The sequence below is a fragment of the Tupaia chinensis genome, unplaced genomic scaffold (genome assembly GCF_000334495.1).
Source record: "Tupaia chinensis unplaced genomic scaffold, TupChi_1.0 Scaffold000222_1, whole genome shotgun sequence".
Classification (NCBI taxonomy): domain Eukaryota; kingdom Metazoa; phylum Chordata; class Mammalia; order Scandentia; family Tupaiidae; genus Tupaia; species Tupaia belangeri.
The window spans coordinates 3,926,699-3,953,595 of NW_006159697.1; the positions used below are offsets into that span (position 1 = coordinate 3,926,699).

The window sequence follows — 26,897 nt, forward strand, 5'->3', positions numbered from 1 at the left end:
CCCACCTGTCCCACCACCCCGGCAGGCACCTGGCATCTCTTGGTTACAGCGAGCTGGTTTGCTCTGGGATCAGCTGCTTTTTGCATGAGGTTGTAGCGGTGGAGGTGGTTTCTGTAGTGATGGGGAGGACTGCAGGGATCTATTGGCTGCTGGCTTTGTAAATTTCATTCAGTTTGGTCCAATAGCAGGCGGAGAGTTCTGGAGACAGCAAGACCTCTCTACTGAAACCCTCCTTTTCTTGCAGACTCCCCCCGCGCGCGCGCGCGCTCTCTCTCTCTCTCTCTCCCTGGTCTCTGTCTCTTAGCACAGAGCTCTTATTCAGCCCTGCTCTTACCCTTCCTGCTCAAATTGTATTGCTTTTTCATCCTGGCCACAAACCACTGACGACAGAAACAACACATTTCCTGCAAACGGCCGATTCCGGTGGCCCTGGCATTCCTTCGGATGAGACAATCCAGGCGTCTGGACTAAACACAGCCTCCTCCTGAATCATACCTGAGGTTCGGGTTCCCTGGAAAAATCTGGATGTGTTAAAAAGAACTCTGAGGGCCGATGCCGCTTTTCCGCCGCTAAGGTAGGCACAGTCTTAAAATGTCTCTGGGTTGTTACCATCATCATCCTTCTTATTTAAAGCCATTCTGAGGCCGTAGGACTGGCAGTCCTTCTCCGGCTAACGACGGGAGAAGCTTGACTGCAGACGTTTGAGCCGCGCCCGGTCTGACATGGATTTTTTTTTTTTTTTCCTTTTCTTTGGGAAATGCGAACAGGACTTTCTTCCATCTGTCGCTCCATTTCTGTGGTGTGGGTGGAAGTGCACACATACATGTTCTGCCTCTCATGGGCAAGCTTCGTGCCCGTCTCCACATTTGATTGTATTCTGACTTTCCGGGGAGAGAAAAAAAAAAAAAAAAAAAAGGAATTGCGACCAGCGTCTTTTTTTCGCAGGCATTCTGCTGCAATCAGCTATTTGCACGGGCTCGGGGGCTGTGTGTGATGTGTTTACAAAGTAGCCTTTGCCGTACATACAAATAAACAGGAGAGAGTAGCGGGGAGAGAGGGGGTAGTGTATCTGCAGTACAGGGAGAGAACAGCACACCGCCAGCTCCCTGCAAACCCGAGCTGGAGATGACGAACGCAGGACGGCTTCTGCACGCAGTGAGCAACGGGGGCTTTGCCTGGCTCTCTTCTTTCCTCCTCTTTCAGAAAGCTGGCAGCTACACACCCTAGGGCGCTTGCTTGTTTATTTATTTATTTTTCTTTCTTGTCTTTTTTTTTTTTTTCTCTCTCTCTCTCTCTCCCTTTCCTTTTTGCTTAACCAAAGAGCAAAAGGGAAGGCAGACTTCACTTGGGTCGCATTAAGCGATTGTAACTCCCTGCCTTCATTGGGGGTGCCTCACCGAACATGACGGCTGGTGTGAGGCACGGAAAAAAAAAAACGCACGTGATGGATTAGAACCTGGCTGGGGTTCGTCGGGGAGCCGGCTGGGCGCGTTGGAGACCCCGGGAGAAGAGAAAACACCATTAGTTGAGCGCTGTTTCTGCAAAGCCGGGGAGCGGGCTGCAGCTCCCCCTTTCCCGTGTGTGAGGGGGCGATGGGGCTATTTCTTGTTCCGGAGCCTTCAGGTCCGGCCTGAGCCTTTTTTTTGGGGGGGGAAGGGGTGAGTACAGGCAGCTGTCGCCCCAAGCAAGATCTCAGAACTCCCCGCTTTTCCCGAGGACCAGAAAAGTTGGGAGCTGCGGAGACTGGCAGCGGGAGCCGTGGCTGGGTCTCCGGGGACCTGGAACCCCAGTTGGTGTCCACAGAGGACCCTCCTGCTGGGCAGAGCTTGCGGGGAGCCCGGTGGAGGGATGTGGGGCGTCGGTTCCCATAGCTGGACCACCCTCTTACCCTCGGACAACACAATATCCTCACCACCACCACCCCATCCACCCCATCCCAAGGCCCTCTGCTGTCCAGAGCTTCGCATCCCATGCCCCCTCCAACCTCATAAACCACCACCCAAAACCCCAAAAAACCGCGCTCCTTCCCGGGTCCGGCTCATCCCGTGCACCCCTTCCCCCTCCTCCAATTCCCTCGCGGCGCCTTCCCCCTCCCTCTGGCCCAAGGGATGGCGAATGTCCCCCAGGCTCCGAGCCTGCAGTAAGGGAGGCCGCGGGCTTGGGCGAGGGCTGGTGAGACCCCGGGAGAGGGAGGGGGCGAGCAGACTGGAGAGCGGCCCCCTCCCCGGCTGGCCGCGGCGCCCCCTGCCCGCCCTGCACTCCCTGCCTGCACCCGCCACCCGCCACCCCCCGGCGGCTCCCTCCCCTGCCGCTCTCCGCTCTCCGGGACTGCCTGCCGCCCCTAGGGCGCACGCATCCTTCCCTCTCCTGGAAACCCCCTTGGTTGTCCCTGTCCTTCCCCAAGCCTGCTCCAGCGAGAACAGGTAGGCTCGAATCCCCAGGCTGGCTGGGGTGTCCAGGGCCCTGCGCCCTGGGATCGAGGCCCCGCGTCTGGCGCCCCGCGCAGCCCTGGGCCCGGGCGCACCATTCCGGCGCCTGGTCTCCACCAGACACAGCGCCCTTTCTTCCCAGAGCAGCGGGGGCGGGAGCTGGAGCTGGGGGGCACGCCAACCCACGCGCCCCGGAGGCCTGGCTGGGACCACCCTGGGAACTGGGAACGGATGTCAGATGTCGCGCTTGGAGGGCGAGGGGCGCGGGGAGGACGTCCTTTGCACACCCTCCCTTTGCCTCTCTCTCTTTTTTTTTTTGGCCAGGGCTTCATTCTTTTCGGTTCCATTCTGGGAGCTGGCCAGCAGGTGTGGGCCTGGTTTGATTGATTTTTGGAGCCACTGCATGCTACGGAGGGCCTGGTGGGGAGGGGACACGGGAGGTTCAGTGGAAGGCGGTGGGGGTCCAGGAGGTGGCGGCGAGGTTGGCCCCAGCGCCGGGGCTAGACGTCTTGCAGGTGGTGCCTCTGCTTTGGGTGCGCGCTTAGTGCATTCAAAAAGCCAGTGCCTGGGCGAGTCTGGGGAGAGCGAGGATGGGGACACCTGAGCTGGCATTTGCATCCAACTTTGGAAATTTGGGGTGAGGGGTGGGTGGATGGGGGGGGGGGGGGGTGGAAAAGTGGTGTTATGGGTTCGTCGCCTGCGGTTTTGGAAGGGATTCATTCATGGCGGGTAGGTGGACAGGTCAGGGGTGCCGTTCTTTTTAACCGTGTTGTCCACAATGTGGGGGTTGGGGTAGGGGAGTATAGGGAGGGGTGTGCCCCATCTTCCACCAGCCGTTTCCACTGATTGGAGGGACGCAAAGAGAAAGAAAGTTTAGGGAGACCTAGTTATCCTGACGAAGCAGAGCTGGCAGGTGGTGTCAGACGTTCTGCAGAGCACAGGGAAGGAGCCTGCGGATGACACGCTTGGCAGGCACCTGCTCTGGCTGAACGTTAATCGGCCAGGACACAGAGACCTGACTTTGATGATCCCCAGAGCTGTGTGTGCGGCGCAGAGACCTGCCTGGGTTGGATTGAGAACGCTGAGCGTTTTTTCCTCGAGGATGACAGAGCTGGGAGAGCAGACGAGATCCGCATTTTCGCGGGGGCAGCTTTTGGGAGTGGAGAATTATTTCATGCCTTCAGTTGGCTGTGGGGAAGACGTTAACAGTAAATCCTTAAATCCTCAGCATAGATTTTCCCGTGTGGATGGAGCAGAAGGTGGTGGTTGGGGGGGGCTGATGGTGGATGGGGCATCAATGACCTCTTATTTCCAGGAAAAAGAAACATGCCATTTTTATCTGCCCTAGAATAACGAACATGTGGATTGCACCGAGGTCTTTGCAAAGCGGTATTACCTCGGATGAGAAATTCAGTCTTCTATTAGCCCAGGAAATGTAGGATAAATACACATTCATATGTGTGTGTATCGTATTATGGCAGTTTTAAACCCTGCCTTCTTCCAAATGTAAAAATATCATTGGGGCCAACGGTAGCAAGTGGGAAATTATTTCATCAGGTTTAACTCACTGGATTAAAACGAGAGGTTTCATTTTGTTTTCCCCCCACTGGGAAACCAGAATGATTTTGAGCAGAGATTTCATGTTAATCGCATCTTCATCATCATGGCTGTGCTTGGGTGGTGTTTTCCAAGGTGCTTTGCACATTCTCCTTGGGTGGAACATGGGTTGCTTTTTTGGTATATATATATATAAAATAAAATAACAGCCAGTTACCAGTGGGCCCTCAAAGCAGCAGCCCAGCTAATTTTTACCCAAACCTAAGAATAGAAAGCATCTCTGGGCAGTGACAGACGGCCACAAACCGTGACGATGGCAGGTGTTCACAAGGTGGTGGCCTCCCACGTACGCAGAAGTCCACGGTGCTTGGCCTGGAACGCAGACTCACCGAAAATACGAGGAGTTTTTATTTCTGCACGTGGCCTGTTCATTTCTGCCCTTTGTAGTAATCTCTGCAAGGTGTGTGGTCCCAGGACGAAGATGGGTGTGCTCACCAACCAACGTCACATCCGACCTTGCTCTCCCGGTGTGCAAGGGCCTCTTTAACAACTCCGGGTCTCACGGAGCGAAACCTTCACGTGCGTGCATGTAGAGAAGCCGGCTTTCACATCCTGCCACTGGGATTGCTACCCGCAATCCCTTTAAACCGCTCAAAAAAAATCCCTTGAAACCGCTCTCCCACGGCGGGTGGTGGGGCAACAGCACTCCTGCTGCAACTTGTTGATGGAATTGATCATTCAGACGAAGTGACAGTCTCACAATATTTTAATGCCTCGAATTCCCTCCCGGTGAAAACAGGCTCATCTAGTTGAAACACAGCTCAATGCCAAATGTGGTGAGAGCTTCGTTCTGCAAGTCGAGTGTAAGGAACAGAATTTTCGTGCGTAAACCAGGCTGTCTCCTTCCTGCCTTTCACACTGTGTTAGATGCCCAAGGAAGAAAAACAGGTCCCGTGCAGCTTTCAATCCGTGGCAGGCCTCCCTCACCCACGATGTGGTCTTTTTCAGATCCAGGGGCATCCTCTCCTCTTTCATTATGTTAATGAATTGGGAGACAAGTCTCCTCCAGAGCAACTGCTGCTTTCTGAAACACACTGTCTCCCCCTTTTAAATCAAAGATGCGGCCCCAGCCCGGTCCATTAAAGATAGTGGGGATCGGAAGGAATTGAAGCCCACGTGGTTGAAGCAATTAGGTCATCGGTTTGGGGCTGTGGTGTTATGCACGCAACGGCTGTTTTCCAGTTTTCTCCTTTTTCTCTCAACAACCTATATGTGGCTTTTCAGAGGCCTGCTCTTCTCTGCCAAGCAAATGGTAGTATCAGAAATCCTTCCTCCTTGGGACTAGCAGTTGGGGAAATGGCTATGTTACTGAACTCCCATGAAGTCAACCACAGTTTGAGTCCCGGACCCGGTGGCTTAAACTCACGCCGGGTGTGTGTGCGTGCGTGCCCAAGATCCTGAGAGGAGAATGGAGGAGAAGGGATTGTGGTGTGGCCATCTTCCCTGGGGGATAATTTCTCACTTTCTGTCTCTCTCTGTCTTTCTGGCGAGCGCACAAAACCTCTCCAAAAAGAGGGGGGGGAAAAGAAATCCTCCTTTTTCTTGTGGTGCAGTTGTACATGTTAACCAAAAAACAACTTTTTTTTAAGTGGTAACATGTAGGTATTTGCCATTTTGCCATTTATAGGCATTGAATACATATGTGTGTATGTGTGTGTGTGTCGTATGTATATATGAGAAGGATTTCTCTGCAAGTGATTATAGCAAACATAAGCAAATAAACATAAATAAACAGCTCATAATAGCAGCAAAGGAATGGAAGCTCAGGACTGGATGACAGTCTATCTTAAGCTGTGATTTCATCTTTTTTTTTTTTTGGAGAGGTTTTTGCTATGGGGCACATATACTCGGCAGACAGAGAGACAAAAAGCGAGAAATCACCCTCCAGGGGGGATGGTCACGCCGCAATCCCTTCTCCTCCACTCTCTTCTCGGGATCTTGGGCATGCACGCACATGCGCCCGGCGTGAGTTTTAAGCCACCCGGTCTGGGATGCAAACCATGGTTGGCTACATGGGAGTCCAGTGACATAGCCATTATGCTAACTGCTGGTCCCTTAAGCTGTGATTTCAGATCTCAGACACTGAGCATTAGGTTTACTCTTCCCAGGCGTGTACAGAACACCTGAGCTCCATACAGTGTACCTACCGCTTGATGCAAACATACATACATATATATATATATATATACACATACACACACACACACACACACATAATGATATACATAATTCTGTGCATACATAAAGATGTGATTTTGTTGAGTTTCTTCCAGAGCAATTGTGTAATGCAGGAAGGGAAGAGGCAGAATGAACCCGTAGCATCGCACTGGCTGACTTAGGAACACAGGTCACGGAGACTGTCATGATTTTTAGATAGTGCTAATGAAATGCTGTCGCAGCTTTTTGGAAAGGTGGGAAAACGACCTAGGATCTCGTGGTTTGCTTGATTTAAAAGGCATGTTACCTAAATAAGTGGTGATCTGCCGCTGTAAGGGACTGCTACTTTGGGGTTAGTTCCGTGTGTTAATCTGGATGAGCATTTGGAGTTCAAGAGGCTAGTGGGTACCTCTGTAGACTGTCCCGTTCTCGGTCTTAAAGTCGTCACCCAGCCATGCAATGTGACTGGTTTCTGTCCTCTCATCCAGGCTCACTTCCTGTTTTTGTTTTTGTCTGTCTGTACTTCCGTGGGAGGTTGAGAAGCGGAGACAGATACTTGCAAAAATGTACCTTTGACGGGCGTGAAACTTGATTTCTCATTTTTCAGAGTGAAAAAGAAAAGACACTTGGGTTGTGGAAAGTTGCATGATTTGATACGTGTTGGATTCTCTTAAAACATGACAAAGATTAGTGAAAGATAAAAAAGGGATTAAAAAATCACAGGGAATTTGTGTGTCTTTTTGCCAAATGCAGAAAAGAGATCCTGTGCATTAAACTGTGGTCTAGGGGCCAGCAGATGGAGCGGTAGTTAAGGCACTGGACTCCCACATGGCCAAATGTGGTTTGAATCCTGGTCCCAGCAACTTGGGAATCATGCCGGGCGTGTACGCATGTGTGTCCAAAATCTCCAGGAGGACAATGCAGGACAAGGGACTGTGGTGTGGCCATCCCCCTGGGAGGCTGAGTTCTCACTGTCTTTCTCTGGAAAGCATACACACCCTATGGCAAAAGCCTTAAAAAAAGAGAGAGAAAAAAAAAAGACAAAGATGAGTGAATGGTGATTGGCAAGGATCGAGAGAGTCCTAGGGAACTCATGGGAAATGTTTCTGCGAAACACAACACAGAAGGGCTCCTGTGGCTTGCAGCTACTGCTAAGATGGTGTTTGCTGAGGGTGTCAGCTTTCCATGTTCAATATCTCCACATCACCAGTGCTCGTGGTTCGAGTCCTGGACCCGGTGGCGTAGACTTACACTGGGCGCGTGTGTGTGCGTGCCCAAGATCCCGAGAGGAGAATGGAGGAGAAGGGACTGCGGTGTGGCCATCCCCCCTTGGGGGGTGATTTCTTGCTTTTGTCTCTGTCTTTCTCTGTCTTTCTGGCTCCAGAGAGGTTTTGGATAGCTCTCATGATACTTGGACACTCAGCATGTAGGCAGTTGGGCCAGAGGAACCCAACTGTGGTCTAAGAGACGTGGGTGATGGGGTGCAGAAGAGAATCCATTGAGACCGAGAGCGTTCATCATTCTCAGAGCTTTACTGTGTAGGATGGGTAGGCCATCATGAGATGGGGAACTCATATAAACAATCACCTGGCTTTTCAACAAGGAGAGCATGCCATTGTTTCCTGCTCTCCTATGGGAGCTGGCTACTCCTCTACGGTCTGGAACCACATGCTAAGAACTGCCGTGGTGGGGACCAGCAGTTACCGTAATGGCTATGTCGCTGGACTCCCGCGTAGTCGACTGTGGTTCACGTCCCGGACCTGGTGGCTGAAAACTCCCGCCAGGTGCGCGTGTGTGCGTACCCAAGATCCCGAGAGGGGAATGGAGGAGAAGGGATTACGGTGTGACCATCCCTCCTGGGGGGTGATTTCTTGCTTTCTGTCTCTCTGTCTCTGTCTGTCTGGCGAGTGCGCATGCCCTAGAGCAAAAACCTCTCAAAAAAAATAAATAAAAAAGAACTGTAGTGGTGTATGCACTGCACACGTGAACATACAGACATGTGTGCTTGTGCCAAAACACAACTAGAAACTATTTCCTGGGCAGCATGTTTTTCTAAGCCAAGGAAAACTTAATCTGAATGAAAAATGAGATTTTTTTCCCCCATTAGTCATTCCCCTTACTCCTGCCATTTACCCAAACTATAAGATCATCTAAAAGTCATTATGCAACATACCTATAATTGACCTGTGTGTACGTCTCATTCCGGGGTGAAGACATTCATTAAACAGGAGACCTAGAGAAACAGGGCAGGTGCTTAGGGACAGCTCTCTATTTCTGCATTTTGGAGAAGCTTTCTCTTCTAATTTGATGAATGGTCTCCAGAAAGTTTTATCACTTGCGTTTACGTATATACTTCAAGGGTCTTCAGAAGGTCATGGAACATGTCTACGGTGAGAACACCATGCATGGAGAAACAATTTGCACCCAAATAAACTTGTACATTAATCATATGGTTCCACTAGGATTTATAAGCCCCCTTTGTATGTGGGATCAAATCCTTTCATGTTCGTCAATATGGTGCCACCTAGCACTGTGGGATGAAAAAGTTGATCACCTTTACAAGGACCAAACTGGGCACTCTTTGAACAGGGTTACCCTCAAACTCTTTGATTTATCTTTTTAGGAGATTCATGCCTTTATTTCTCTTGATGCCCAAAGGGCTTTGTTGAGAGGCTGTGTCCGGTTAAGCCTTGTGATCCGGTCTGGGGACTGTTGTTATCAGCTCAGCTTCAGAGACTGTGTGTTCACTTTCAATAAACAAAGAGGAGTTTGAAGTCACAAAGATGGAGACACTCCTAACGGACTTGGGTCTCTGTTGCCCTACCGACTTCCTTTCAATTCAAATGTGACCTGGATTAGACGTTGACATTGTGCCTTACTAGAGAGCCCTGAAATATCCCAGCTGACAGCAGATCACAGAAGTGAACGGATACTAGAGGGTTTCCTACCTGGGATGCCCCGTCATCTCTGCGGCCATGTTTTTGAGAAATTCAGTTACACCTTAGAAGACTGCAAACACGAGGCCAGCGGTTAGCATAATGGCTATGGGGCTGGACTCCCATGTAGCCAACTGCGGTTCGAGTCCTAGACCCAGTGGCTTAGATTCACATCGGGCGTGTGTGCATGCATGCCCATGATCCTGAAAGGAGAATGGAGTAGAAGGGATTGTGGCATAGCCATCCCCCCTGCGGGGGGTGATTTCTGGCTTTCTGTCTCTCTGTCTCTCTGTCTTTCTGGCGAGTGCACGCGCCCTATAGCAAAAGCCTCTCCAAATAAAAGAAACAAACAAACAAAAAAAGAAGACTGCAAACACTTAGCTGTCGTAAACTTCAATGAGCTGGTGGGTAGAACGGTGTCCTCTACGGTTAAGCCATACACATAAGGAAGAGGTCTCTTGCAGAAAGTAGTTTCATTTGCAAACTATGTCTATAGAGCCTTCATCTACTATAGTGTATATAAACATGTATGTGTAATAAATTACATACTTAATTGTCCATAGGTACAATGCATCATGCCATTCTTTTTCCATTATCGCATCGCTGTATACTATATTCAGTTGAGCCTTCATGGTGAGGAGGAGAGGGTTGTTGATTCCAATCATGAGGTTCAAAGCCCATGTGGGGATCAGCAGATGGCATCATGGTTTCGTCACTGGATTCCCACCTAGTTGACCCTAGTTCAAGTCTTGAACCCAGCAGCTTAAAACTCATGCCAGGTGGGGCCGGCAGGTGGTGTGGTGGTACAGGGCACTGGACTCCCACGTGGGCTGAGCTCGGTTTGAGATCTGGCCAATTCCTTTCTCACTTTCCCTCTTTCTCTCTGGCTCTGTTCCTCGGTGGTCAAATTAAAACCCGTAAGCACATAAATAAAGTTAAATAATTAAAAAAAAATCTCATACCGGGCATGTGTGCATGCATGCCCACAATCTCAAAAGGAGAATGGAGGAGAAGGGATTGGAGCATGGCCATCCCCCCTCCCTCTCCTTGGGTGCGTGATTTGTCTCTCTCTCTGGTGAGCACATTTGCCCTATAGCAAACTATAAAAAAAGAAAACCATCATTGTATTTAAACTAGATAGAGAGAAGAGTTTTGTACGTCGTATTCAATATTTAATATTTTAGTTAGCTGTAGTGTGCCAGGAATGATTTTTAAGCCGCTGGGTCCGGGACACGAACTGTGCAGTTAGCCATGTGGGATCCAGCCACCTTAAGCTCCATGTTACCTGCATCTTTGTTTTTTATCTGTTTTGTATAAATTGATGATGAAAGCTTCATCATGTAACGAGCTGTCTTTCAAAATGCACTGCAAAGCTACGTATAGCATGATCCATTTAAATCTGTCAAGCTAATTATATATAATATGAGGTTACTGGAGAAATCATGATGCGTTTTTGCATAGAAAACTAAGATATTACTTTGCAGACGACCCAATAACATAAGAGCTAATTATATGGAAACCTAGCCTAAAATTCACGTCAATATATAATCTCTCTCTATTTACATACTTATCATGACTCTACTATATTAAATATACATTATGTTATGTATTATATAGTGTTATAGAAGAGTCTAACTTACATTAAGTGTAAATGTCTATAAACATCTATGTATACATATATAGACAGGGAGAGAGACAGAGAGACACACGGAGAGAGACAAGGACATATATTTTCTGAAAGAAACTGAGTCCTGGGTGGAGGGTAGATTTCCAGACTGATCCGTGGCAGCTGCATTTAAACATCTACAAATATTCCAGTTTCATATTCAAACAGAGTTCAAGAGCCTTTTTTTTTTTAAGAGGGTTTTTTTTTTGCTATAGGGCATGTGTACTCGCTGGAGAGACAGAGACAGAAAGTGAGACATCACTATCCCCCGGGGGAGGATGGCCACGCTACAATGTCTTCTCCTCCAGTCTCCTTTTGGGATTTGGGGCATGCATGCACATGCACCCGGACTGAGTTTTAAGCCTCCAGGTCTGGGACTTGAACCATGGTTGACCTTGTGGGAGTCTAGCGACCTGACCAGTATGCATCTGCTGGCTGCAGAGGTCAAGAGCCTTTGCTGTACTGCCTTGCTGCAAGTTCTGGTAACTCTGAAAGACGAGTCATTGAGGTTTAGCATGCGATTGTGAACCACTCCAGAACCCTCCCATCACGGGGCACATGTGATAAGCCGTGTCCTTCCTGCCTGGACGGGTGTGCAATTTCTGCATCCGGGACACAAGACTGAGAAACAGAGGGTGTGTGGAGCTCACTGGGAATGTACACCATGGGAAATGGGCCACGTCTGAGTGTGTGTGGAGGCTGAGTCACTCCTGTGGCCTTGCTCAGTGTGAAACGCCAGGGAACAGGGGATGCTGTAGGGGTGAGACCTGTGAGGCTGAACCACATGGGAAGGTTCTGGATTTGTGAACAGAGACCTCCGCCAGTATGCAGGGCTCACACCTGTCCACGATCCAAGACGGGCTGAAGCTGCCATTGCACTACATGTCAAGGCCCTGGTGGGGCGCTGTCTATCTGGCTCCGTCTCTCCTGCTGTGGGAGAAATAAACTTACAAAAAAGGAAGAAAGACGTGGGCCAGCCGGTGGCACAGACGTTAAAAGACCTGTATCTCGCATGGCTGACCATGCGGTTCTAGTCCTGAACCCAGTGGCTTAAACTCACGCCAGGCATGTGTGTGTGCATGCCCAGGATCCCTAGAGAATGGAGGAGAAGGGATTGTGGTGTGGCCATCACCTTTGGAGGTGATTTCTCACTTTCTCTCTGTTTCTGTCTCTAGAGAGCATGTGCACCCTACAGCAAACAAAACAGGGAGGAGAATGAAAACCAGTATGTTATGCTTAGCAGTGTAGCTCCCTGGTATTGGCAAGAAGGACATGAAGTAATTGAGACGTATTCATTTTTTTTCTGGAAAACAGCTTCAGGCTCTAGCAGGAGATTAGTCTTCATGTCTGCTTCTGGCAGCCAGTTACAGACCAGAATGCAAATTTGGCGTCATTAATAGGGAGACAAATTAGACATATCCCTGTATATCCCCAATCCTGACTCTGTCTTCCTGAGTCAGTTTTTTTTTTTTTTTTTTTTTTTTGGAGAGGTTTTTGCTATAGGGCACATGTGCTCGCCAGACAGACAGAGACAGACAGAGAAACAGAAAATGAGAAATCATCCCCCAGGGGGGATGGCCACGCTGCAATCCCTTCTCCTCCATTCTCCTCTCGGGATCTTGGGCATGCACGCACACATGCCCGGCATGAGTTTAAGCCACCGGGTCTGGGACTCAAACCATGTTCGACTACATGGGAGTCCAGTGACATAGCCATTACGCTAACTGCTGGTCCCCCGAGTCAGTTGTTGACGTAGTTGGGTCCTGTGCTTCTCCCCTCTTCGTTATATTCTCCTCTGCATTCTGGCTTCGTTCATGTTTACTCTTCCCTCCTAAAGTTCCCCTCTGCCCCATTATTTTCTCTCTCCCTCCTCTTCTTCCTTTCTTCCTTCCTATTTGGGTAAATGATAAGGCCTCAGGGATCTTTAAAGGATCAAAAGAGAAACGAAGGTAATTAGATAGAAGAATGAATTAAATAGAAAAGAGTCGTAAGAAGAATGAGTAGTGCCATGGCAGGGCATATTTCTGGCGGTTAAGTAGAATTCTTCGTGTGCGTTATTTGGAAGGCTGGTTAAACATTTTTTTCCCCCCAATACCTATATTTATAATACGGTGATTTTCATTTTAGTCTGTCCAGTGAATACATGCCTCCATAAAACAGATGGCTTTGAATCCACAAAAAACGGAATGTCTTGAGATCTATTTGATCCACCTATGTTCATGAATCTAGCTTCATGAATGAATAACCATTTCCTATGCTTTGTTCGTTTGGCCACAGTGCATGTGCACCTGCAGGAGAGAGACAGTGAGACGGAAAGTGAGAAATCACCACCCAGGAAGGATGCCCACACTGCAGCCCTTTCTCCTCTGTTCTCCTCTCAGGATTTTGGGCACACACATGCGCACGCTTGGTGTCATTTTCAGGCTGCCAGATCCAGGACTCGAACTATACATGGCCACGTGGGGGCCCAGTGTCTTAAGCACCTGCTCACCCCTCCTGTAGTGTTCTTTCAAATCAATAAGCCAGAGTTAGATGTTTCGGCATGTTTAAGGCATGCAGAATACCTTGTTATGTAAGGTACGCAAATCTGAAAACCAGCACAACGACAGGTCATTGGTTGCAACTCCCCTGTCTTTGGTATGGTCTGCATCCTCACGCTTTTGACACCTTTAGCTTCGTGCAGCAGCTTTGCCAACACACCGCGTGTCTCCTGCTGGCGAGCTAGCCTTGTGTACTTGCAGGGCAGAAACGTATCGTCTCCGGGGAACATCCTTCACGGTGATCCTTGCCAAAGCATGTAGACATGGGAACCAGTGGTGGGGAAACTCCCACTTGAGGGGTTCTCTCTTGCAGACTCTCTGAACATAAATGTTTTGGAAAACTGTCTTGCCTTGAATTTGCACAGACTGTTGGCATGTGAAGGACATCAGTGCTTGCAGTAATGGAGTCAACAGATGTGGCAAGGAAGTAGAGGTTCTCTGTCATGAGTTTATCCAAATTACCCCCGTGAACAATATTGAGGATAGCAACAATTTTTTTTTTTATAATTTATTTTGAGACGTTTATAGGGTGCGTATGCTTGCCAGAGAGACAGAAATAGACAGAGAGACAGAAAGCAAGAAATCACCCCCCAGTGTGGGATGGCCATGTCATAATCCCTTCTCTATTCTCTTTCTGGGATCTTGGGCACGCACGCACACATGCCCAGCGTGACTTTAAGCCACCGGGTCTGGGTCTCAAACCACTGCTGACTACATGGGAGTCCAGTGACATAGCCATTACACTAACTGCTGGTCCCAAGGATACTGACATTTTGTTGACACAGAGCAAAATGTGCTAGCCAAGTTGCCTGAAAGTGTTTACATTACCAGGGCAATTTGGAAGAAACATCTTGCTATTTTTTTCTTTTGCATTTCATGCATTCGACCTTTGTCGAGGAGATGCGTTAAAAAGAAAACTATATTGTATATGCCAATGCCATTTTTCACTTCTTAGTAGCAATAAAAAAACGGGGGTGAGGGGGGTAGCCGTATAAACACAATCAGACATTTTTATTTCAGGCAAATCAAGCTTGATCTGACTTTCTCATCTGGGGAGTGTGTACATATGTGTTTTTGTCTTTCATGGCCTATATTAAACATTAAGGAAAATAATTTGATTCGTTGCTCATAAATTTTTGAACAGAAGCAAAATCACTAGGTCCATGTAACTTCCATGTTAGGAGTGAGGTTCACTTTATCATTTTCAGATTGTAATATGTCAGGGGACCTTGGTATGTTTGGGGAAAACTGGAATTAAAGAACACATTTATTCTGGAGCAAAACCATTTGAAATGCACATTTTTTTTAATGATATGTATTATCTACCAACTTTTAAACAAAGACTTCAAGTACTGTTCATTTCACCTCCATCATTGGAATGAGCTACTGTAGATGGTGAACAAAGAGATGAAGATGTCTGATAAGGGGTCATGAAGTTGGCCATTAACTTTGGGGAGCAAAAGGTGGCTGTCTGTCCCAGGGAATGCTGCAGTTAGCAGGCTTGCTCTGTGGGCGGCAGAAGCAGCTTGAATGTGGATATCCATGTTGACCACTGACCCACCTGCCATGTTGACCACTGATCCACCTGCCGTGTTGACACTGACCATTGTGTGAAGAGACGGGATGCTTTAGATCACATTACAGAAAATTAGTTGGAAGGGACTACAGAAGAGAATCAGAATTGTTGGGGAAAATGACATCTATAAAAATGCAAGGCAAAAGCCTTCCATTTGGATTTAGATTTGCTTATTACCACATGGTTGAGGTGATCAGCTCAAATCTAACCCTGCAGGAAGGGTGAGAGCAAGTTTTTTTTTTTTTTCTCTTTTTTGGTTTTTTTTTTTTTTTTTTTTTTTTTTTTTTTGAGAGATTTTCACTATAGGGCACGTGTGCTCACCAGACAGACAGAGAGGTAATTGTATTTCAGAAATTTCCATTTAAAATGAATTCATTTTTTCATCTTTCTCAAATAATACAGAAAACACCTCAACTGTGATCCCTGTATTTACACGCTTTACCTGCGGTCTTCTGTAATGGCTGCTTTGCACTTTGGCCTGAGCGTTTTCCTCCGTTACCATTTAACGATTTTAAGTTCAAAGTTTGCTTAAGCTGTTTTGCCATTCCCTTTGCAGATGTGTCTGCTACACCTTGCCTTCACGCTGTGTGTATGTTGTACATGCCAACACCTGCAGGTGTCTAGGCTGTTTTCATTTATGGAGTATTTTTCTCTTGGTGCTTCTCTTTTTTTTTTTTTTTTTCTCTTTTTTTGTTTTTTTTTTTTTTTTTTTTTGCAGTTTACTGAAGAAAACTGCAAACTGGACATGGGTAGACATATAACAGTTCCAGGCCACTGGAAGAAAACATTGAAGAGTTTCCAGTTCATTGTGTAAAACAGTGACAGGGACATGCAATAGAAAGCAGAGACAGTGAGGTGCAAAGGAGAAAGCTGGCAGGAAACCTGAAATGCTCCTAGCAGAAAACCAACCGATCCATCCCGGGGAAGGCGCATCTCAGCAAAAAACGGACGACAGAGATCCCCAGGAGAGCTCAAACACCATTATTATGGGGCTACACCAGATGACAGGGATAAAATAAGAGTTCACACGTTGCTTTGGCGAAAATTGGTGTGACACTGTTTACGATGACTCAGTCTGCCTTGACAGTTTCATGGGTAGAATAATATCCCGTGAATTTATGGGATAGTATCTCCATGGAAATGTCTCCTTTGGTGAATAAATCAGAACATATTATCATTTCTGAAAATGAATAGGTGTCTGTGTGCACGTTCATTTAAAACGTGTTTGGGTATTTAATTCAGTCCTATTCTAATTAATAAGAAACTGTTTATTCATATGAATGTCCAATGACTATCTTGTTATTATATATACATATACAAATGATATATACATACACTTACATGTAAAGACAACATAGATATGTACTTACATTTGGATTTATTTGGATTATACATAGTTCACTTTTAATTTGGAAACACATCTTCCTGCATATTAAAGAATAATTTCTCTGTCTTCTGTACTACCATCACAGCATCTATAAAAACAAAAATTATATTTACTTATTTAAATGATGATTTCTGGGTTACATATAATTGGTGTATATCTTTGTGGCCTACAGGATAGATTTTAAGAAAATTATTTAATTGGGGCCGGCAGGTGGCGTGGTGGTTAAGGACACTGGACTCCCACATGGTTGACCGCGGTTCGAGTCCCGGACCTGACAGCTTGCTCGCTCTCGCTCTGTCTCTCCCTGTTCAAATTAAAATAAATAAATAAAGTTAAATAAAAATAATTCTTTTTTAAAAAAGAAAAGCATTTATTATTATTATTGTTATTTTTTAAAACATGACCCAGAAAGACAGGAAGAAAGTGAGAAAGCAAGCTGCCAGGTCTGACACTCAAACCCGGGTCAACCAGCATCTTTAACCACCACGCCAACTGCCAGTCCCCAGGATAGCTTTTTAAGGTTTGCATACAGTGTATAATAAATCAAGTCTAGATCCATATTTATTTTCTTCATTATGCTGTGCACATTTAACCGTGCTACTAGGTTGTTTTTTTTTTTAATATGCATTAAATTGCCCATATATTTTGCTCTGCGGCAACACATCTTGTAACCTCGCCCCTCCATTTACAAGCAATCTTGTATCCCTTACAAGTGATTCCATGAATAGTCCCTTCCACCCCCATGCAAAAATGGAGATGTTTCCCTTATAGGAACTTAACATTTGACTGCTCTAACTCTGCTGCAGAATCATTCCAGGGTTTTCCTTTACCTTTCCGTTCCTTATTTGAAGCACAGCTTAAGGAAGGAAAAACTACAGCGGGTACGAGTTTGCAATGCTATCATTAAAGGTAAAGCAGACGTGGCCCCGCTCCCTGGCTTCCCATTGCTGTTTAGAGAAACCGTAGCGTAGCTAGAACAAAAGTATCCATCTGGGCCTCGGCGCATTCCCGGAATGTGGAGCTGGACTCTAGAGGCCCTCTGTCACACTCTGGTGGAGATGGGGTTGGCTGGAGCTAAATTAGCTGTCTATTCATCCCCCTGGTGGTCAATTGCGTCGTCTGCTTTCCCACGGCCGCCGCGCTCCCAACCGAAGCCGCCCCACATTGGTCTGCCCAGGCCCTTGCGGTTGTATTTATAGGCGGAGAAGAGGAAGTGACGTATGCAGAAAGGAAGTGAAGCAGATCCAACCTGATTGGCTGTCATTGGCAACCTGTGATTGGCTGAGCCTCAGTAGCTGGGTGACTAGAGCCTTTCTATAGGTTAAAACTTGCCTGTACTTAAAACGACGTTGCCGCCCGGTATCTACGGCCGCCGCTTTGGGCCAAACTTAACTTCCAAGGATGGCGGCCTCCTTAAAGCAATATAGGTCCCTTTCGTACCTGTCAGCAGAGGAAACAGAGACGTTCATTATTGTTCCTGAGAGGAAGCTCCCAGCGCGGAGCCGTTGTCCCCTGTGGGTCCTTCCTGGCCTGGGACTCTTCTCACCAGATCAGGTCAGAAAAGAAGGTACATGTTTCTCCCACCGCTCTGCTCAATAGGGTGTTTCCTCCAAATCCACCTCACAGGGAAAAAAAAAAAAAAACAAAGCCCCAGTAGTTAAGCCCAATGTTGAATATACATGTAAATATCGATGTGAATTTGAGGTTTTGGGGGCAGGCCGGGACGATGGCGGGGAAGCGTGCTCTCCGGAATTCCTGCTTTCTCGTGGACTTCTGAAATCCGTGGGCTTCTGAAATCCGGGGTGTTCGCACACATCGCAGCTTTTCTCGGGCTGCGGTTTGCTTCTCTGAGAACCGTCACTGCCTGGCCCGCTGGCCTCCTCCCCACCGAAGAATTGAGGGGTGCCACAACGCGTCCTTGCCATGACCTCTGCCTTATGTCGCCCAGAGCCATTTAAAACTGCTGTGGTGTCCTCGCTGGTCTCCGTCGGGGCTCAGATTGTGCAGGAGTTCAGGAAGGAGCTGGTGGTTTCCCGGGGTACTAAGCTGCAGGCTGCAGGCTGGGGGCGGGCGGACCTGCCCCACTGTGGTCGACGTCGTCTCCTTCCGCACCACGCAAACCTCCTTTCTCTCTTTTTCTTCCCCCTTAGAGCTTTCTTTTTTTTTTTTTTTTAATTAAAAAATTTTTTCCAGTTCTGTTAGCATTTTAAAAAAATGAACTTTATTTTAGAATAGTTTTGCATGTACTGAAAAGTTGTACAGGGAGTGCAGGCAATTCTAGTTTCTTTTTTTTAAAGAGGTTTTTGCCTTAGAGCGTTTTTGCTGGCCAGAGACAGAGACCCTGAGAGAGAAAGCAAGAAATCACCTCCAGGGGGGGATGGCCACACCACAGTCCCTTCTCCTCCATTCTCCTCCCGCGATCTTGTGCATGCATGCACGTGCACTCGGTGTGATTTCGAAGCCTCTGGGTCCAGGATTCGAACTGCGGCCTGCCATGTGGGAGTCCAGTGACGTAACTGCAATGCGATCTGCTGGCCCCACTGGTTTAGTCCTTATGTAACTGCCAGACAGTGCGAGCACCCATCTGAGCGAATGCACGAGTGAGAAAGCCAGACCCGGGACGGCCACACTGCAATCCCTTCTCCTCCTTGCCTCCATCCCGTTGGCGTTTGGAGCTCGCTCCCACGTGGGCCAGGTGTGCTTTTTACAAGTTGCCGGGACTGGGGCTTTTCTTTGTTTTTCTTTGTTTGTTTGTTTCTTTTTCTTTTTTCTTTCTTTCTTCCTTTTCCTCTTTTCTTTTTCTTTCTCTTTCTTCCTTTTCCTTCTTTCTTTCTTTGTCTCTTTTTTCTTTCTCTTCCTTCCTTCCTTCCTTCCTTCCTTCCTTCCTTCCTTCCTTCCTTCCTTCCTTCCTTCCTTCCTTCCTTTCCTTTCTTTTTCTTTTTTCTTTCTTTCTTCCTTTTCCTCTTTTCTTTTTCTTTCTCTTTCTTCCTTTCCCTCCTTTTTCTTTCTTTCTTTCTTTTTTTCTTTTTTCTTTCTCTTTTTCTTTCTCTTTTCCTTTATTTGTTTTTTTTGTTCTCTTTATTTTTCTTTCTTTCCTTATTACTTTCTCTCCATCTTTTTTGACTGCGTGTGTGTGTACAGGAGGGAGACAGACAGACAGAGACAGCACGCTTCTGGAGGACACCCTGCCACCCTTTTCTCTGCAGTTCTCCATCTCGTGGGGATCCTGGGTGTGCACACGCACCTGGCGTGCTGTCCAAGTGCCCAGCGTCAGGACTCGAACCCCCATCGGCCGTGTGCGCTCCAGCTTCCTCTCTGTGGCAGTGGCTGACGGCCGGCTGCAGTGCCTCACTGGGGCCGTGCCGGCCTTATTCGTCTTGAGGGATGATGCAGAATGCCCGCCCTCTGGGGTCCGTTTGCCGTTTCAGACTAGGGACCGTGTTTCGGGGACAAACACCACCGAGTTGCGCTCAGTGCCTTTGTCACGTCAGATCCATGCATGACATTTACACAGTTTGTCCCGCTGGTGTAGACCTTGATCACCCAATCAAAGCAGAGTTTCTCCAACATCTTCCTTTATTGTAATTTTTTTTTTTTTTTTATGACACGGTGTTGCTGTGTTGCCCAGGCTGGCACTGAACTCACGCTCCTTGTGTTCCAGCCTTCCAAGGAGCCGGGCTTACAGCTGCACTGCGCTTGGCTGGATGTTAAACTCCCGCTCCCTCCCCGCCCCCCAGCCCTCCCAGGGTATGCTCTGGGGACCAAGTCCCTAAAGTGCAGCCTGAGCTGAGCCAGGGCTGAGGGGGAGGGCAGAGTTCCGCTCCATTTCCCAGAAGGCGGAGGAATGGCATGAAGGAGCTGGCACTCCCTTCTAAGGAAAAGGGCTCTCTGCTCCCCTATTTATTTATGTATGCCGTGACTCCTGTAGGCCCAGATGGGGTCCTGCTGGGTGATTTGCAGTCGGGGACCATGCAGGACTCCTGGTTCCGTTCCCAGTCCAACCTGAAGGTCCGATGGAGCAGCATCCCCTGGCACCCCCTGGCCTGGGAGGCTGACTCTGGGGGATCCCAGCTCAGGGTCAACCTTGGCAACATTGTAACATGGTGTCTTAAAAAAAAAAAAAACAGTCATGGGGACCAGCAGTTAGCATGATGGCTATGTTGCTGAACTCCCATGTAGTCGACTGCGGTTCGAGTCCCGGACCCGGTGGCTTAAACTCACGCCGGGTGCCTGTGCATGTGTGAGCAAGATCCCAAGAGGAGAATGGAAGAGAAGGGATTGAAGCGTGGCCATCCCCCCTGGGGGGTGATTTCTCGCTTCTGTCTCTCTGTCTCTCTCTGTCTGTCTGGCGAGCGCACGCGCGCTATAGCAAAAACCTCTCCAAAAAAACAGGCACTGGGTCCTGCAGGTGCCATCCTGGTTATGGCACTGGGTTCCCACATGGCCACCGTGACTTGAGTCCTGAATCCAGCGTACCTTGAAACTCATGCTGGGTGTGTGAGCATGCATGTGCAAATTCCAAGAAGAGAATGGATAGTGGTGTGGCCATACCCCTTGGAGGAGATTTCTCCCTCTCTGTCTCTCTGTCTCTCTGGTGAGCATGTGTGCCCTATAGCAAAAATCTCTCTCAAAACAAACAAAAGACAAGCCAGGCATGGGGCCAGCAGACGGCATAGTGATGCAGTTGCTGGACTCCCACGTGGCTGACCATGGTTTGAACCCCAGATCCAGCATGGTTTGAAACATATGCCAAGCACGTGTGCATGCAGGCTCAGAATCCCAGGAGGAAAATGGGGGAGCAGGGGTTGCGGCTTGGCCGCCTCCCCTGGAGGAATGATTTCTCGCTTTCCCTCTCATTGTCTGTCTCTGCCTCTCTGGTGAGCGCATTTGGTTTGGCAAAAGCCTTAAGAAACAACGTTAGGGAGTGTGGCGTGTGCTTGTGGTCCTGGAGCGCTCACGGACAGGGCCGTGCGGGCATCTGACCACCCCGAGCAATATTTGAAAAGGCAGTGTCATCTTCTTCCTGCTGTCCTGAAAACATACTGTGGTACAGGTGCTTATCGCTTCCGTGGATTTTAAGAAGGATTCTTTTTTGCATTCTTGTGTGCATCCATTCTATGAATAAATCATACACGCAAACAGCACCCTTTGCAAGGAGCTTTCTAAGGCAGCGTGTCCTTCCTTACGGAGAAGGAATTAGACGTATGAGAGGAGCTATATAAAAGTGTTTTGAGGGACCAGCAGTTAGCATAATGGCTATGTCGCTGGACTCCCATGTAGTCCACTGCGGTTCGAGTCCCAGACCCAGTGGCTTAGACTCACTCAGGGCGCGTGTGCGTGCGTGCCCAAGATCCCAAGAGGAGCATGGAGGAGAAGGGATTGCGGTGTGGCCATCTCCCCTGGGGAGTGATTTCTCGCTTTCTGTTTCTCTGTCTCTCTCTGTCTTTCTGGCAAGTGCATGCGCCCTATAGCGAAACCTGTCTCTAAAGAAAGAAAAAAAGAATTACCACCCCAGATGGACGGACTCTGGTATTGATGTTCATATCTGCATATCATCCTCGTCATATCTACAGCCATGTGTATATCATAGGGCATGTCTCTGTAGGTGTGTGTGATCCAGATCCATTCCTGTGTCTCTGTATACATTCATCCCTTTCTATCTTTCCCTCTCTAGCTCTACTGTTCTGAGTTTTACATGTCTCCTAAACTGTCGCGTAAGCGACGTCACGTTGTTACCAACTTGCATAAAAACCGTTTTTGTGAATAGTTAAGTCTCCCAGAAGGTGATGCCTTGAGACAGTCACTTCCCTTCGCCTGATCTTCTAACACAGGTTCTTTACACGTTCCTGTTCTCGTCTGTTATTTAAAACTCTCTCCTTGTCCTCGGCATGTCCTCACCCTCAGGGCAGCTCTCATTTTCTCTTACGTCCTATTTTTTTTTTAAACACTGCTTTCATTTCTCTACGTTTTGCTTCCTTTTTTTCTTTTTCTTTTTCTTTTTTGGAGAGGTTTTTGCTATAGGGCGCGTGCGCTCGTCAGACAGACAGAGAGAGACAGAGAGACAGAAAGCGAGAAATCACCCCCCAGGGGGGATGGCCACACCGCAATCCCTTCTCCTCCATTCTCCTCTCGGGATCTTGGGCACGCACGCACACGCGCCCGGCGTGAGTTTTAAGCCACCGGGTCCAAGACTCGAACTGCGGTCGACTACGTGGGAGTCCAGTGACATAGCCATTATGCTAACTGCTGGTCCTGTACTTTTTGCTTTCTTAAAAAATGTGTCCGTGTGCTTGAACTATTATGGGATATGTGACGGGTGGAAATTTCAGGTGTATGCGAAAAGAGGAATGAAAAGAACGCAGAACGGTGAACCCCGTGTAGCAGCCGTGAGGCTCCGTGGTGTGGGACTGCATGGCTTCGTCTTTCATAGAACCCTCAGCCTGTTCTCCGCTTCTCACTTTAGCACTGTGGACGCCATCTAAACCTGTGTCTTACGTGGCTCTGCAATAAAGCGTCAGGGCTGTCCCGTTGCCCAGTGGTGGAGCCCAGGCATAGGGAGCTGCATCCCTCATGGCGAACCAGAGTTCAGATTCTGGTCCATGTATCTTGAAAACACACCGTTGGCATATGCATGTGAGTGCCCCAAATCCTGGTGGGCTGGAGACATGGAGGAGAAAAGATTTTGGGCTCACCACTCCCTATTGGGGGGGTTTCTCTCTCTCCTCCTCTCTCTTGCTTCTTTGAGAAGTGCACGCACCCTCCAGTAATAAAGCAAATAAGTAAATATAAATAAAAAAGAGGACTGATCATAAAAAAACAAACAAACAAAAACACACACACAAAAAAACAACTAAAACTAAAATGTAAGAATCACATAAATTTGTTTGACCCGCCAGTGGCGTGGTAGTTAAGGGACTTAGGTCCCACTTGGCTGACTCACAGTTCAGTGGCTTGAAAAACACAGCCTGCTAGGTGCATGGGTGTGCCTGCCCAAAATCTCAAATGGAAGAACAAATGGAGAAGGGATTGAGGTTGTTTTTTTTTTTTTTTTTTCTTTGAGTTTTTTTTGCTATAGGGCGCGTGTGCTTGCCAGAAAGACAGAGACAGAGAGACAGAAAAAGAGAAATAACCCCCCACCCCCGGGAATGGATCCCTTCTCCTCCATTCTCCTCTCGGGATCTTGGGCACGCATGCACACGTGCCCGGTGTGAGTTTAAACCACTGGGTCCGGGACGTGAACTGCGGTCGACTACGTGTGAGTCCAGTGACATAGCCATGACGCTAACTGCTGGTCCCCAGGAAGGGATTGAGGTTGGAAGTCACGCCTGGGGGGAGGTGCTTTCTCACTTTCCCTCTTTCCAGCTCTGTCTCTTTCCGAAGAGTGCATGTGCCCTCTGTGCAATTTTTAAAAATAATCTTTTTTCCCCCACATAGCAGAAGCATCTTTATTATACCTAAAGTTACCAACAAAAAATCCTCAATGTTCCCAAAATGAAGTCATAAATGTCCCAAATGATTTTTGTTATAGGGCATGTACACTGGCTGGAGAGACGGAGAGAGACAGAGAGACAGAAAAGTGAGACATCGCTGCCCATGACCGATGGCCATGCTGCAGTCCCTCCTCTTCTGTTCTCCTCTTGGGATTTTGGGCACGCATGCACATGCACCCAGTGTGAGTTTTAAGCCACTGGATCTAGGACTTGAACCCTGGTCTACGACTTGGGAGTCTGGCGACATAACCATTACACCACCTGCTGGTCCTCTGAATGATTTTTTTTTTTTTTTTTTATAGTTTACTACCTCACCAAGTCTGTGCACTGTTACAGGTCCGTTTGCCCTTTATTTAAATTAAATTAAATTAAATTTGATTTGTTATAGAGTATACGCACTCACTAGAGAGACAGAGAGAGAGAGAAACAAAAAGAGTGATATAAGAAGGAAAGCCTTCCCCCAGGGGAATGGCCACACCACAGTTTCTTCTTTATTCTCTTGGGAATTTGGGGCATGCCTGCACACGGGCCTGGTGTGTTTGACAGCCTCCAGAACTAAAATGGCAGGGTCTAGTCTCCTTAACCCGTGCCCCACCTAGCTGGCTCTCATGTTAGTTTTCAAGTTCATTTACTTATTTCTCAAGAGGCAGCGAAAGACAGAGAGTCCCCTGCTGGGGTCTTGCCACCCCACCCTCCTCCCTCTTGCCTTTCAGCTGAAGACCCCGGGTGTATCCAGCAGTTTTGGGCTCACCAAGGATCTGACTCCTGGGCCGTCTTGTGGGGCCCCAGCACCAGGTCATAGGACCCAGTGACCAGCACCAGTGCAGCCAGGCCTGATTTTCCCTTTTGCATTATTCTGCTCTTGTCTTTCTCTTTTTAAAAATGCAAATTCTTGTTGAAGGAACTGCTATTCATTTTTATTTTAATTTTAAACATTTTTTTAATTTAATTTTTGTCTTTATTCATTCATCTTATTTTTCAATTTGACCAGAAAGACACAGAGAGAGAGAGAGAGTTAGAGAGGGAAAGTGAGAAAGCAAGCCACCAGGTCTGAGACTCGAACCGTGGTCGGCCATGGGGGAGTCCAGCGCCCTTATCCACCACGCCACCTGCCGGCCCCATGTACTATTTATTTTTAGTCTACGTGAAATTAGTTTGCAGAATCAGGAAAATGCAGTACTCCAGTTATTATATTATTTTTAAGTTTTTAGTTTTAAGAGATATTTGCTATTTGGAGTGTGCGCTCACAGGAGAGACAGAGAGAGAGAGAGACAGAAAGCAAGAAGTCACTCCCCGGTAGGATGGCCATGCCACAATCCCTTCTCCTCCACTCTCCTCTTGGGGTTTCAGGCATGAATGCACATGTGCCCAGCATGAGTCTTCAGCTGCTGGGTTTGGGACTTGAACTGTAGTCAACCACATGGGAGTCCAGGGATGTATCTTTTATGCCATCTGCTGGTCCCATACTCAAGTTATTTTAAAGGGAATATGAGTGTTGTCCATAATGCCCAGACTTAGGTTGCTAATATTTTTTTATGAAAATTATTTTTAAAATTTTGGGGACCAGCAGTTAGCATAATGTCCATGTCGCTGGACTCCCACGTAGTCGACCGCGGTTCGCGTCCCGGACCCGGTGGCTTCAACTCATGCCGGGCACATGTGTGTGCGTGCCCAAGATCCCGAGAGGAGAATGGAGGAGAAAGGATTGCGACGTGGCCATCTCCCCTGGGGGTGATTTCTCACTTTCTGTCTCTATGTCTCTGACTTTCTGGCGAGTGCACACGCCCTATAGCAAAAACCTCTCCAAGAAAAAGAAAAAGAAAAAAAAATTTTTAAAAAATTATTTATTCATTCATTTTATTTAAATCTGACCAGAGAGAGATAGTGAGAGAGAGAAAGTGAGAAAGCAAACCACCAGGTCCAGGACTCAAACCGTGGTCAGCCATGTGGGAGTGTCCAGTGCCTTAACCACTGTGCCACCTGCTGGTCTCTGTAGGTTGCTCATTTTTTAGGAGCAAGAGCTATGTGAGTTAGTACTGCTCTATCCAGAAAGGGGGCTGGTGACATGTGGCCAGGAGTATGTGTATGTCTGTGTGGAGGGTGGTCCTCTGGGTCTCTTTTGTCTGATCTCTTAGAGCAGGGGTTCTTAACTACTGGGACCATGGACTAGTACTGGTCTGTGACCTGCTGGAAACTGGGCAAGCGGCAGGAGGGTGAGTGGTGGGTGGGTTAATGCAGCGTTGTGTTTATAATCACTCCCTAGTGCTCACATCACGCCCTGAGCTCTGCCTCCCGTCAGATCGGGAGATTTCGATAGGAGCGAGAACTCTGGGGTGAACTGTGCAAGTGCGCGATCTAGGCTGTGTGCTCCTTAATAGAATCGAATGCCTGCTGATCTGAGGCGGAGCAGAGGCGGTGATGCTAGCACTGGGGAATGGCTGCAAGCTGATTAACGTGAGCAGAGAGGCTTGACTACATGGAGACCGTAATAAATCAGTGGCTTGCAGACTCCTATCAATATCCTCCATTACGATGTAATCATAATAGAAATAACATGTACAATAATTATGCTGCACTTGAATCATCCTGAAACCATCCTGGCCACCCTGCTCCTGGTCCAGGGAAACATTGCCTTCCATGAAATCTGTCCCTGGTGCCAAAACGTTGGAGACTACCATCTTATAGTTACAGAGGAGAGGCAAAGAGAAGGCATTGAAAAGTAGCTTTTCTTTTCTTTTTTTTTCTTTTATTATTATTCATTTATTTTTACTTAGTTATCCATTTATTTTAACTTGACCAGAAAGAGACACACAGAAAGAGACAGAGAGAGGGGAAAGTGAGAAAGCAAGATGCCAGATCTGGGGCTCGAACCGCGGTCAGCCATGTGGGAGTCCAGCGCATCAACCACCATGCCACCTGATTTTCCCTTTTGCATTATTGCGCTCTCTTCTTTCTAAAAATGCCAATTTTTGTTGAAGGAACTGCTATTTATTATTTTTAATAAATGAGCTTCCGTTCTATCAGCAAACCCTTGTGCGTGAGTGCAATGCGTACAAATTCAACTGCACTTTTTCTCCCTCTTCCACCTCATAGTTAACC

General features: G+C 47.7%; 1 protein-coding gene across 2 annotated transcripts in view; it reads left to right on the forward strand.

Moving 5' to 3' along the window:
* The first annotated feature begins 222 nt into the window (after positions 1-222).
* Positions 223-26,897, forward strand: part of NLGN4X (neuroligin 4 X-linked) — a 408,403-nt gene continuing 381,728 nt past the window's right edge. Inside the window, exon 1 of one of the 2 annotated variants that reach the window (XM_006147778.3) lies at positions 223-574. The gene's annotated coding sequence lies outside the window, so the exon portion shown is untranslated. Of the gene's footprint in view, positions 575-1,113; positions 1,156-26,897 lie in introns of those variants that run through there. The other variant, XM_006147781.3, reaches the window with a different exon arrangement.